The sequence below is a fragment of the Gymnoscopelus microlampas genome (genome assembly GCF_963454915.1).
Source record: "Gymnoscopelus microlampas genome assembly, chromosome: 11".
Taxonomy (NCBI): domain Eukaryota; kingdom Metazoa; phylum Chordata; class Actinopteri; order Myctophiformes; family Myctophidae; genus Gymnoscopelus; species Gymnoscopelus microlampas.
This window is the reverse complement of record NC_139948.1, coordinates 7,421,014-7,431,013: the sequence shown is the minus strand read 5'-3', so window position 1 is coordinate 7,431,013 and position 10,000 is coordinate 7,421,014. Positions and strand designations below refer to the sequence as shown.

The window sequence follows — 10,000 nt, the reverse complement described above, 5'->3', positions numbered from 1 at the left end:
AGTAACCCTTTCGCCCTATCCTCCTCCATGGGCTTAAGCAATGTCAGCCTGTCCTTATTGGCCGTTTTGTCGGTATTCGCTGCTGGGAACCGGAGTTATGGCTGTCTAAAGACCAGCCAATAGGAACACAGAGGGGGCGGGGCTTAAGCAATTTCAGCCTGTCCCTATTGGCCGTGTTAGTTTGCCTAGGAAGGTTTGTAATTGCAATTCAGCCTGTTTCTATTGGTGGTCTAACATACCAAATTTGGACTCGGTAGCATGCTGCGAACCGAAGTTATGGCTGTTTAAAGGCCGGCCAATAGGAAGACAGAGGGGGCGGAGCTGCATAAATTACAGCTCGTCCCTATTGGTGGTCTTAGTCCACATACCAAATTTGTACTCGGTAGCAGGCTGCGAACCAAAGTTATGGCTGTTTAAAGCCCAGCCAATAGGAATTGTAGATCGGCTATTCTCACTTCCTGTTTGGCGTTGAAGTTTGACGCTTTGCCACCGTCACGGCGTTTTACGAAAACTCAAGCTTTTGATAACTTTTCATCGTTAACGTCTTTTGTGTACTCTGAGCGAATTTGAGGCGCATCTGATAATCCGCCTGGGAGGAGTTCGTTAAAGTACAACGCGTGAAAATGGCGTGAAATACACAAAAACGCCACTATCAATTAAAAATATCCGACTTCCTGTTGGTTTTGGTTATGGCTCCAAGACGTCAGTTGGGACATGATACAGGTGTGTACCGATTTTTATACTTGTAGGTGAAACCGTATTGTCGGGCTTGAAGCACAAAGTTTTGTAGGGGGCGCTATTGAGCCATTAGGCCACGTCCAATTTTTTTTTTTTTTTTAAATACGTAATTTTTCACCACTGATGATGTGTGTGCACAGTAGCATAACTTTTGGAGTACGTGTAAGCCTTCATTTTCCTGTTTCATTATCGGGAAGAATCGGCAGGCAGACAGACAGACAGTGACAGAGTGAGAGAGAGGCAGACAGACAGACAGACAGACAGACAGACAGACAGACAGACAGACAGACAGACAGACAGACAGACAGTGACAGAGTGAGAGAGAGAGAGAGAGAGAGAGAGGCAGACAGACAGACAGACAGACAGACAGACAGACAGACAGACAGACAGACAGACAGACAGACAGACAGTGACAGAGTGAGTGAGAGACAGACAGACAGACAGACAGACAGACAGACAGACAGACAGACAGACAGACAGACAGTGACAGAGTGAGAGAGAGAGGCAGGCAGACAGACAGACAGACAGACAGACAGACAGACAGACAGACAGACAGACAGACAGAGTGAGAGAGAGAGGCAGTGACAGAGTGAGAGAGAGGCAGTGACAGAGTGAGAAGAAGTGAACATGCATTAATTAACAAAGTCATGATTTTTGTTCAGTAAATTATATTGGGACTGGTTAAATTGGGGTTTGAACCAGGGACCTACAGACTTGCGGGTAGACAGTAAAAGGCTAAGGATAATTCCTTTAACAGGTCCGTTATTTTCACAAGAAACTATGTCATACATAAAAAAACAACTACTCTCAAAAAAGCATTTCATGTTATTGTTTAAAAATTGCACATTTCTGAATTAACAGGGTCATGTTTTGTACAATGCAATTTAAATGTAAACTGTAATGAGTGGGATTTGAACCAGGGACCTTCGGCACATGAGGCTCATACTCTACTGGTCGAGCTATTCAATCCACAGCCTCAGACAGTGAGAAAGGAGAATCCAACAAAACAAAACAAAAGGGCGAATGAAGTACGTCATACATGGAAAATAACTACTTACAAGTAAGCATTTCATGTTATCTTTAACAATTGCACATGCATTCATTGATACAGTCATGTTGTGTGCAATGCAATTATAATGAAGTCTACATGAGGTGGGATTCGAACCGGCAACCCTGTGGTTTCAAGGCAGATGATTAAGCGATCAAGCTATTGGACGAACACGCCTGAACCTGAAGTTATGGCTGTTTAAAGGCCGGCCAATAGGAAGACAGAGGGGGCGGAGCTTCAGAAATTACAGCTCGTCCCTATTGGTGGTCTTAGTCCACATACCAAATTTGTACTCGGTAGCAGGCTGCGAACCAAAGTTATGGCTGTTTAAAGCCCAGCCAATAGGAATTGTAGATCGGCTATTCTCACTTCCTGTTTGGCGTTGAAGTTTGACGCTTTGCCACCGTCACGGCGTTTTACGAAAACTCAAGCTTTTGATAACTTTTCATCGTTAACGTCTTTTGTGTACTCTGAGCGAATTTGAGGCGGATCTGATAATCCGCCTGGGAGGAGTTCGTTAAAGTACAACGCGTGAAAATGGCGTGAAATACACAAAAACGCCACTATCAATTAAAAATATCCGACTTCCTGTTGGTTTTGGTTATGGCTCCAAGACGTCAGTTGGGACATGATACAGGTGTGTACCGATTTTTATACTTGTAGGTGAAACCGTATTGTCGGGCTTGAAGCACAAAGTTTTGTAGGGGACGCTATTGAGCCATTAGGCCACGCCCAATTGTTTTATTTTTTTTTAATACGTAATTTTTCACCACTGATGATGTGTGTGCACAGTAGCATAACTTTTGGAGTACGTGTAAGCCTTCATTTTCCTGTTTCATTATCGGGAAGAATCGGCAGGCAGACAGACAGACAGTGACAGAGTGAGAGAGAGGCAGACAGACAGAGGCAGACAGACAGACAGACAGACAGACAGACAGACAGACAGTGACAGAGTGAGAGACAGACAGACAGACAGACAGACAGACAGACAGACAGACAGTGACAGAGTGAGAGAGAGAGAGAGAGAGAGAGGCAGACAGACAGACAAACAGACAGACAGACAGACAGACAGACAGACAGACAGTGACAGAGTGAGTGAGAGACAGACAGACAGACAGACAGACAGACAGACAGACAGACAGACAGACAGACAGACAGACAGACAGTGACAGAGTGAGAGAGAGAGGCAGGCAGACAGACAAACAGACAGACAGACAGACAGACAGACAGACAGACAGACAGACAGACAGACAGACAGACAGACAGACAGACAGACAGACAGACAGTGACAGAGTGAGAGAGAGAGGCAGTGACAGAGTGAGAGAGAGGCAGTGACAGAGTGAGAAGAAGTGAACATGCATTAATTAACAAAGTCATGATTTTTGTTCAGTAAATTATATTGGGACTGGTTAAATTGGGGTTTGAACCAGGGACCTACAGACTTGCAGGTAGACAGTAAAAGGCTAAGGATAATTCCTTTAACAGGTCCGTTATTTTCACAAGAAACTATGTCATACATAAAAAACAACTACTCTCAAAAAAGCATTTCATGTTATTGTTTAAAAATTGCACATGTCTGAATTAACAGGGTCATGTTTTGTACAATGCAATTTAAATGTAAACTGTAATGAGTGGGATTTGAACCAGGGACCTTCGGCACATGAGGCTCATACTCTACTGGTCGAGCTATTCAATCCACAGCCTCAGACAGTGAGAAAGGAGAATCCAACAAAACAAAACAAAAGGGCGAATGAAGTACGTCATACATGGAAAATAACTACTTTCAAGTAAGCATTTCATGTTATCTTTAACAATTGCACATGCATTCATTGATACAGTCATGTTGTGTGCAATGCAATTATAATGAAGTCTACAGAGGGGGAAGACAGAGGGGGCGGAGCTTCAGAAATTACAGCTCGTCCCTATTGGTGGTCTTAGTCCACATACCAAATTTGTACTCGGTAGCAGGCTGCGAACCAAAGTTATGGCTGTTTAAAGCCCAGCCAATAGGAATTGTAGATCGGCTATTCTCACTTCCTGTTTGGCGTTGAAGTTTGACGCTTTGCCACCGTCACGGCGTTTTACGAAAACTCAAGCTTTTGATAACTTTTCATCGTTAACGTCTTTTTTGTACTCTGAGCGAATTTGAGGCGGATCTGATAATCCGCCTGGGAGGAGTTCGTTAAAGTACAACGCGTGAAAATGGCGTGAAATACACAAAAACGCCACTATCAATTAAAAATATCCGACTTCCTGTTGGTTTTGTTTATTGCTCCAAGACGTCAGTTGGGACATGATACAGGTGTGTACCGATTTTTATACTTGTAGGTGAAACCGTATTGTCGGGCTTGAAGCACAAAGTTTTTTAGGGGGCGCTATTGAGCCATTAGGCCACGCCCCATTATTATTTTCTTTTTTAATACGTATTTTTTCACCACTGATGATGTGTGTGCACAGTAGCATAACTTTTGGAGTACGTGTAAGCCTTCATTTTCCTGTTTCATTATCGGGAAGAATCGGCAGGCAGACAGACAGACAGTGACAGAGTGAGAGAGAGGCAGACAGACAGAGGCAGACAGACAGACAGACAGACAGACAGACAGACAGACAGACAGACAGACAGACAGACAGACAGACAGACAGACAGACAGACAGTGACAGAGTGAGAGACAGACAGACAGACAGACAGACAGACAGACAGACAGACAGACAGACAGACAGACAGTGACAGAGTGAGTGAGTGAGAGACAGACAGACAGACAGACAGACAGACAGACAGACAGACAGACAGACAGACAGACAGACAGACAGACAGACAGACAGTGACAGAGTGAGACAGACAGACAGACAGACAGACAGACAGACAGACAGACAGACAGACAGACAGACAGACAGACAGACAGACAGACAGACAGACAGACAGAGAGAGAGAGAGAGGCAGTGACAGAGTGAGAGAGAGGCAGTGACAGAGTGAGAAGAAGTGAACATGCATTAATTAACAAAGTCATGATTTTTGTTCAGTAAATTATATTGGGACTGGTTAAATTGGGGTTTGAACCAGGGACCTACAGACTTGCGGGTAGACAGTAAAAGGCTAAGGATAATTCCTTTAACAGGTCCGTTATTTTCACAAGAAACTATGTCATACATAAAAAAACAACTACTCTCAAAAAAGCATTTCATGTTATTGTTTAAAAATTGCACATGTCTGAATTAGCAGGGTCATGTTTTGTACAATGCAATTTAAATGTAAACTGTAATGAGTGGGATTTGAACCAGGGACCTTCGGCACATGAGGCTCATACTCTACTGGTCGAGCTATTCAATCCACAGCCTCAGACAGTGAGAAAGGAGAATCCAACAAAACAAAACAAAAGGGCGAATGAAGTACGTCATACATGGAAAATAACTACTTTCAAGTAAGCATTTCATGTTATCTTTAACAATTGCACATGCATTCATTGATACAGTCATGTTGTGTGCAATGCAATTATAATGAAGTCTACTTGAGGTGGGATTCGAACCGGCAACCCTGTGGTTTCAAGGCAGATGATTAAGCGATCAAGCTATTGGACCAACACGCCTGAACCCATGAAAAAGGTCGTCACACATTTATTTGACACAGTTTCACGCAAATTGCTCAGAAATCCTTGGTTTAAATGTTTTTCAAACTGCTCAAAATTGCAGACAATCTAAGGGCGGAGCTTACTGGTCAAAGTGATAGATATGTTCCTCATGAGTCAAGGCACATGTGTAAGCAGGTTTAATGGCTGTCGGCCAAACGAGGCATGACTTTTGCCTGTTTAAAGTTTGCATTTTCCAAAAATTGCTATAGCGCCCCCCTTTGACCAATTGGAGTAAGATTGGTTTCACCGTCTGAGGTCCATCCCTATTCCAGGTCAGAATATAATCATTGCTGTTGGCAGAAACCAGGGGCAGATGAATAATTGTCATAAAACTGCAATATTCATTGGCTCATTAAAGCTTCATTTTTTCACTTAGAAAAAATCCGCTTGCACCGTTTGGTCGGCATAGGTCCAAAGTCCATGTGTAAAACGTTTCGTGCAGATTGCTCAAAAATCCCAGGAGGAGTTAGATTGTTACTGCTTTTTACTGCTTTTCATAGAATTCGAAATGGTGGGAGATCTAAAGGTTAGAGGTCAAAAGTCAAACAGTGAAAGTTGTTAGGCTTGAGGAGACGCATGTGTGCATCGAAGTTTCATGGCTGTAGGTCAAACAGGGCATGAGTTGTACCTGTTCAAAGTTGGCATTTTCAACTGAGTGCTATAGCGCCACCTTTTGACGAAAGATTGTGAGATTTATTTTTTGATAGTTTTTCATGACCATCTATCATATGGCCGAGTTTCATAAAAAGCGTATGCACGGTTCAGCCAGAACTGGCAAAAACGGCAGAAGAGGAAGAAGAAATGGAATAATGCCAATAACAAAACGGGTCCATGCTGGAAGCCTGGCCCCGTAATAACTTTGATTGTATGACCTACGCTTCAAGAGTTATAGGCCAAAACGTGAATCGTCCTGTTATAGCGCCACCATTAGGCCAATTGTTAACATTTCCTCCTTGGCCTAGTGGGAATGTGAGAGCAAAATGTCACACCAATTAAACACTGCGTTCATGATTTGAGGCATTTTGCTAAAAACAAGCCACTCCTGCAAACTTTAGATGCCAATCAGAATGGGATGTGAATAATCGGACACATCCATCTTGATCACACGACTATAGAGATAATGTGTACCGATTTGCGTGATGTTTGGAAATAAATTGTAGGAGTAATATAAGAAAATACATTTTGCAAAAAATTGGCCTCCTGGTGGCACTATAAAAGGTTTTTCCTTGGCCTCTAAGGAGTGTTTGTGCAAAGTTTCGTGCTGATGATCGGTCCAGTTATAGGTAAAAACATGAATCAGCCTGTTATAGCGCCACCATGAGGACCGTGGGATGTGCGTGCAAAGTTTCATGGCAATTGGATGATCTTAATCAGGATCATAGACTAGACTGTAATTGTATTGGTTTCTACAGACCGCTTTGAAGCCACTTTTTCGTCAAATTCAAATCCGCCATCTTTAAACTTCCAGTCCCGAAAAGAAACCGAAAACGATTTGGGGGGCGCTATTGAGCCATTAGGCCATGCCCCCTTTTTTTTTTTTTTATACGTACTTTTTCGCCACTGGTAATGTTTGTGCAATGTTGCGTAACTTTTACATATTGCCCCTCAAAAACACGATTCAATAGGGCTTCGCACTACTGTGCAGTGCTCGGGCCCTAATAATAATAAGGAGGAATTTTTATCTCAAATGTTTAAATAAACCTCATGGTTGTGCTAAAACAGATAACAAACATAAATGGGCTACGCACAGGGGTCATCAACATGTCCACAGACACATGTGTCCATGTTAAGAGGTGTCCATATATGGCACATTTTGTATTTTGGTTATAATGTGTACATACTCTATCCTAAATATTCACAATGTTTTTTTTAAATAATTTGTTTGAATGATTTTGGTGACTCGTAAAGTGCCGGGATGACTTGCTCATTGCAGGAGATTTGTTGTGTTGGTACCCGTACATGATTGCATCAGGTGGGGATGCAAGACAAGACAGACAGCTAGAAGTAATGTTTGCTAATAGCTGCCTTCATTCTTTCATGCTTCGGTTTCAATGCATTGCTTTATTAAAATGTTTCATTAAAACATTTTCTAAAAACAAAAACAAACGAAACAAATATTTAACAGAATGTTTTAAAAAATATAAATAATAGTGAAAATGGATATAGGTCACTATAGTTGAAATAGGGTTTAAGTTGTTAATTCATAATGCACTTTTTCCCTTCCTAGAAATGTAGTGAAGACAAATGTACAATATTTAGCTTTGTAATGTTGTGAAAGTCATAAGTATCCAAAAAATCTGGTAAAGTACAAACTATAATAATTTGTTACTCTCCACCACTGTCATAAACGGTAAGAAACAGTGACCTACAATGAATGCAACCAACCCTAAGATATGATCTCACCCTTTATTACTTGAGATATTCTTTACATTTCAAAAGCAAAAGTTAAGCCAAACCCATACAGACCTTCAGGCACTATACTGAGTCATTGAAATGACAACCGAGACAATTAGAGCATTACAGGATTAATGTATTTGTTCCCAAACCGTATGCCGATTGCCGAGGTAAACTGGTATTCCATGAGACAAGTCTAGATGTGCCTTGAGATTTTGTGACAACCACACATTAGTGTGACAAGTGTGGCATGCAACGGCACAGTTATTGTTATGCTCCATACTTTATGTATCCTTCTTTCAGTATAGGCTGCTAATGTGATGATACAAACAGCTCAAAAGTGCAATATGAATAATAATGGCAAGATAAATTATGAAAAAAGTGTGATCACATCAATCAATAAAGCAAAAATGATTTAATGTGATTTAAATTACTGATGACAACACTTGATCCAGCACGATATATACAAGCATGATAGCGTGATAGCTTGGGAGTCTGCCCAATATTCTGACATCTCAACAGTCCGTGTGAGGTTATGTTTAGGCATAGTTTTTGTGAGGTTAGGGTTATGGTTAGGTTTAAGCATCCTTCTACTAGAATCAAGGACGACACCCATGGAGTGCGGAGTCAGTGTTCACCTGACTACGCACAGCAGACGCATGCTTCAAATAACTCAGTATTCTGGCTACAACAATAGCTGCTTTCCATTCCATTACTGTACCATATTAACAACTCATAAAAAAAAATCATACATGTAGATTGAGTCAAAGACAAAATGTACCTTAATCTGCAGCGGAGGAAGCGTTACTTCGTCCCCTTTATCGTCTGTGTCTGAGTTCTTCTGAGGGTGGTCCCCAGCACTTGACACTTCCTTAAACAAAAAACAAACGAAACAAAAACATTGGTGACGCCAGTGTGGTTCAACCTGAAACCAAGTTCCAATTAGACATATTCAACAGCATCAACAGACAGAGAGAGAGAGAGAGAGAGAGAGAGAGAGAGAGAGAGAGAGAGAGAGAGAGAGAGAGAGAGAGAGAGAGAGAACTACTGTACATAATAAAGCCATTTTGAACCTTGTTTGGTAACACTTTACTTGAAGTTTACGTCTATAATGCATTATCATCACATTTATAACGCATTATAATGCACTTATAAGGCATTATAACACTTCTTATAAATGTTTAAAAGTATGTATGACAACTTATTACAACGTTATAACATATTATAAGTGCTGGTCATATTGCATTATAAGCTCAGTGGAACAGCACATTATAGCTACCTTAACTTAGTTTGTCAGTCATAAAGTGTCTTAGTTAGAAGTTGTTATGCATACTTTTAAACATTTATAACGAGTGTTATGAAGCATTATAAGCGCATTGTAATGCATTATGATGCATTATAAATGTGATTATAATGCATTATAGACAAGACCTTTAACCCTTCCATTGTGTTAGGGTCATTTTTTACACGTTTTCAAGTTTAAATAGGTAAAAAGATGATGATCAAACAGTATTGCATAAGTTCTACTAAGCTACCCTTGCCTACATGTATACAACATACAATCTTGACCACAAATGAACATTCAAATGGCATTGAAAGCAAGTTTTAAGTTTTTTCTAAGTTGTAATGTGACACAGCTCTGCTATTATTGTTGTGTAACTCTTGCTTTGGCAATGTACGTGTTTTCTCGTGACAATAAAAGTCCTTTGATTTGGATTGAGTTGACTTGAATTGAGAGAGAGAGAGAGAGAGAGAGAGAGAGAGAGAGAGAGAGAGAGAGAGAGAGCGCGCGCGCACGTTTTGCCTCTGGGTGAGTGTTTAGACCGCAGGGGATCTCTGAGCTCTTAGTCACACTCTGCCAACCGCTGTACTTTCCACACCTTGCCACAAATGGTTTTTCCCAACCTGTGGGTTGGTGAACTTACGGTATGTGTTGTGTCGTGTGTCTAGGCCTTGTTAAACCGGGCCATAGTTACAGATGTCTTTATCGGTGGCTGTTTGAACACGTGTTTTTCAGTATCATATCAAAATGTCAATTCAGATACAGTAATGATAAAGATCAGTGAGGACCAAAAAAAAAGGGGGACTATAGAAAGGGGAACTATAGAACAATAGAGGGGAACTATAGAGCACAGGTCTCCGCCAGAAGAGAAATTCTCCAACACCAAATTGCGAACAGGTCTAAGGGCAGCTA

General features: G+C 41.2%; 1 pseudogene across 1 annotated transcript in view; it reads right to left on the bottom strand.

Annotated features, from left to right (window-relative positions):
- Nucleotides 1–8,637, bottom strand: part of LOC311055243 — a 47,651-nt pseudogene extending 39,014 nt beyond the window's left edge. The window contains exon 1 of the transcript XR_014602899.1: nucleotides 8,588–8,637. The product of XR_014602899.1 is annotated as an uncharacterized misc_RNA (transcript). The remainder of the gene's footprint in view (nucleotides 1–8,587) is intronic.
- Between the last annotated feature and the right edge of the window lie 1,363 nt (nucleotides 8,638–10,000).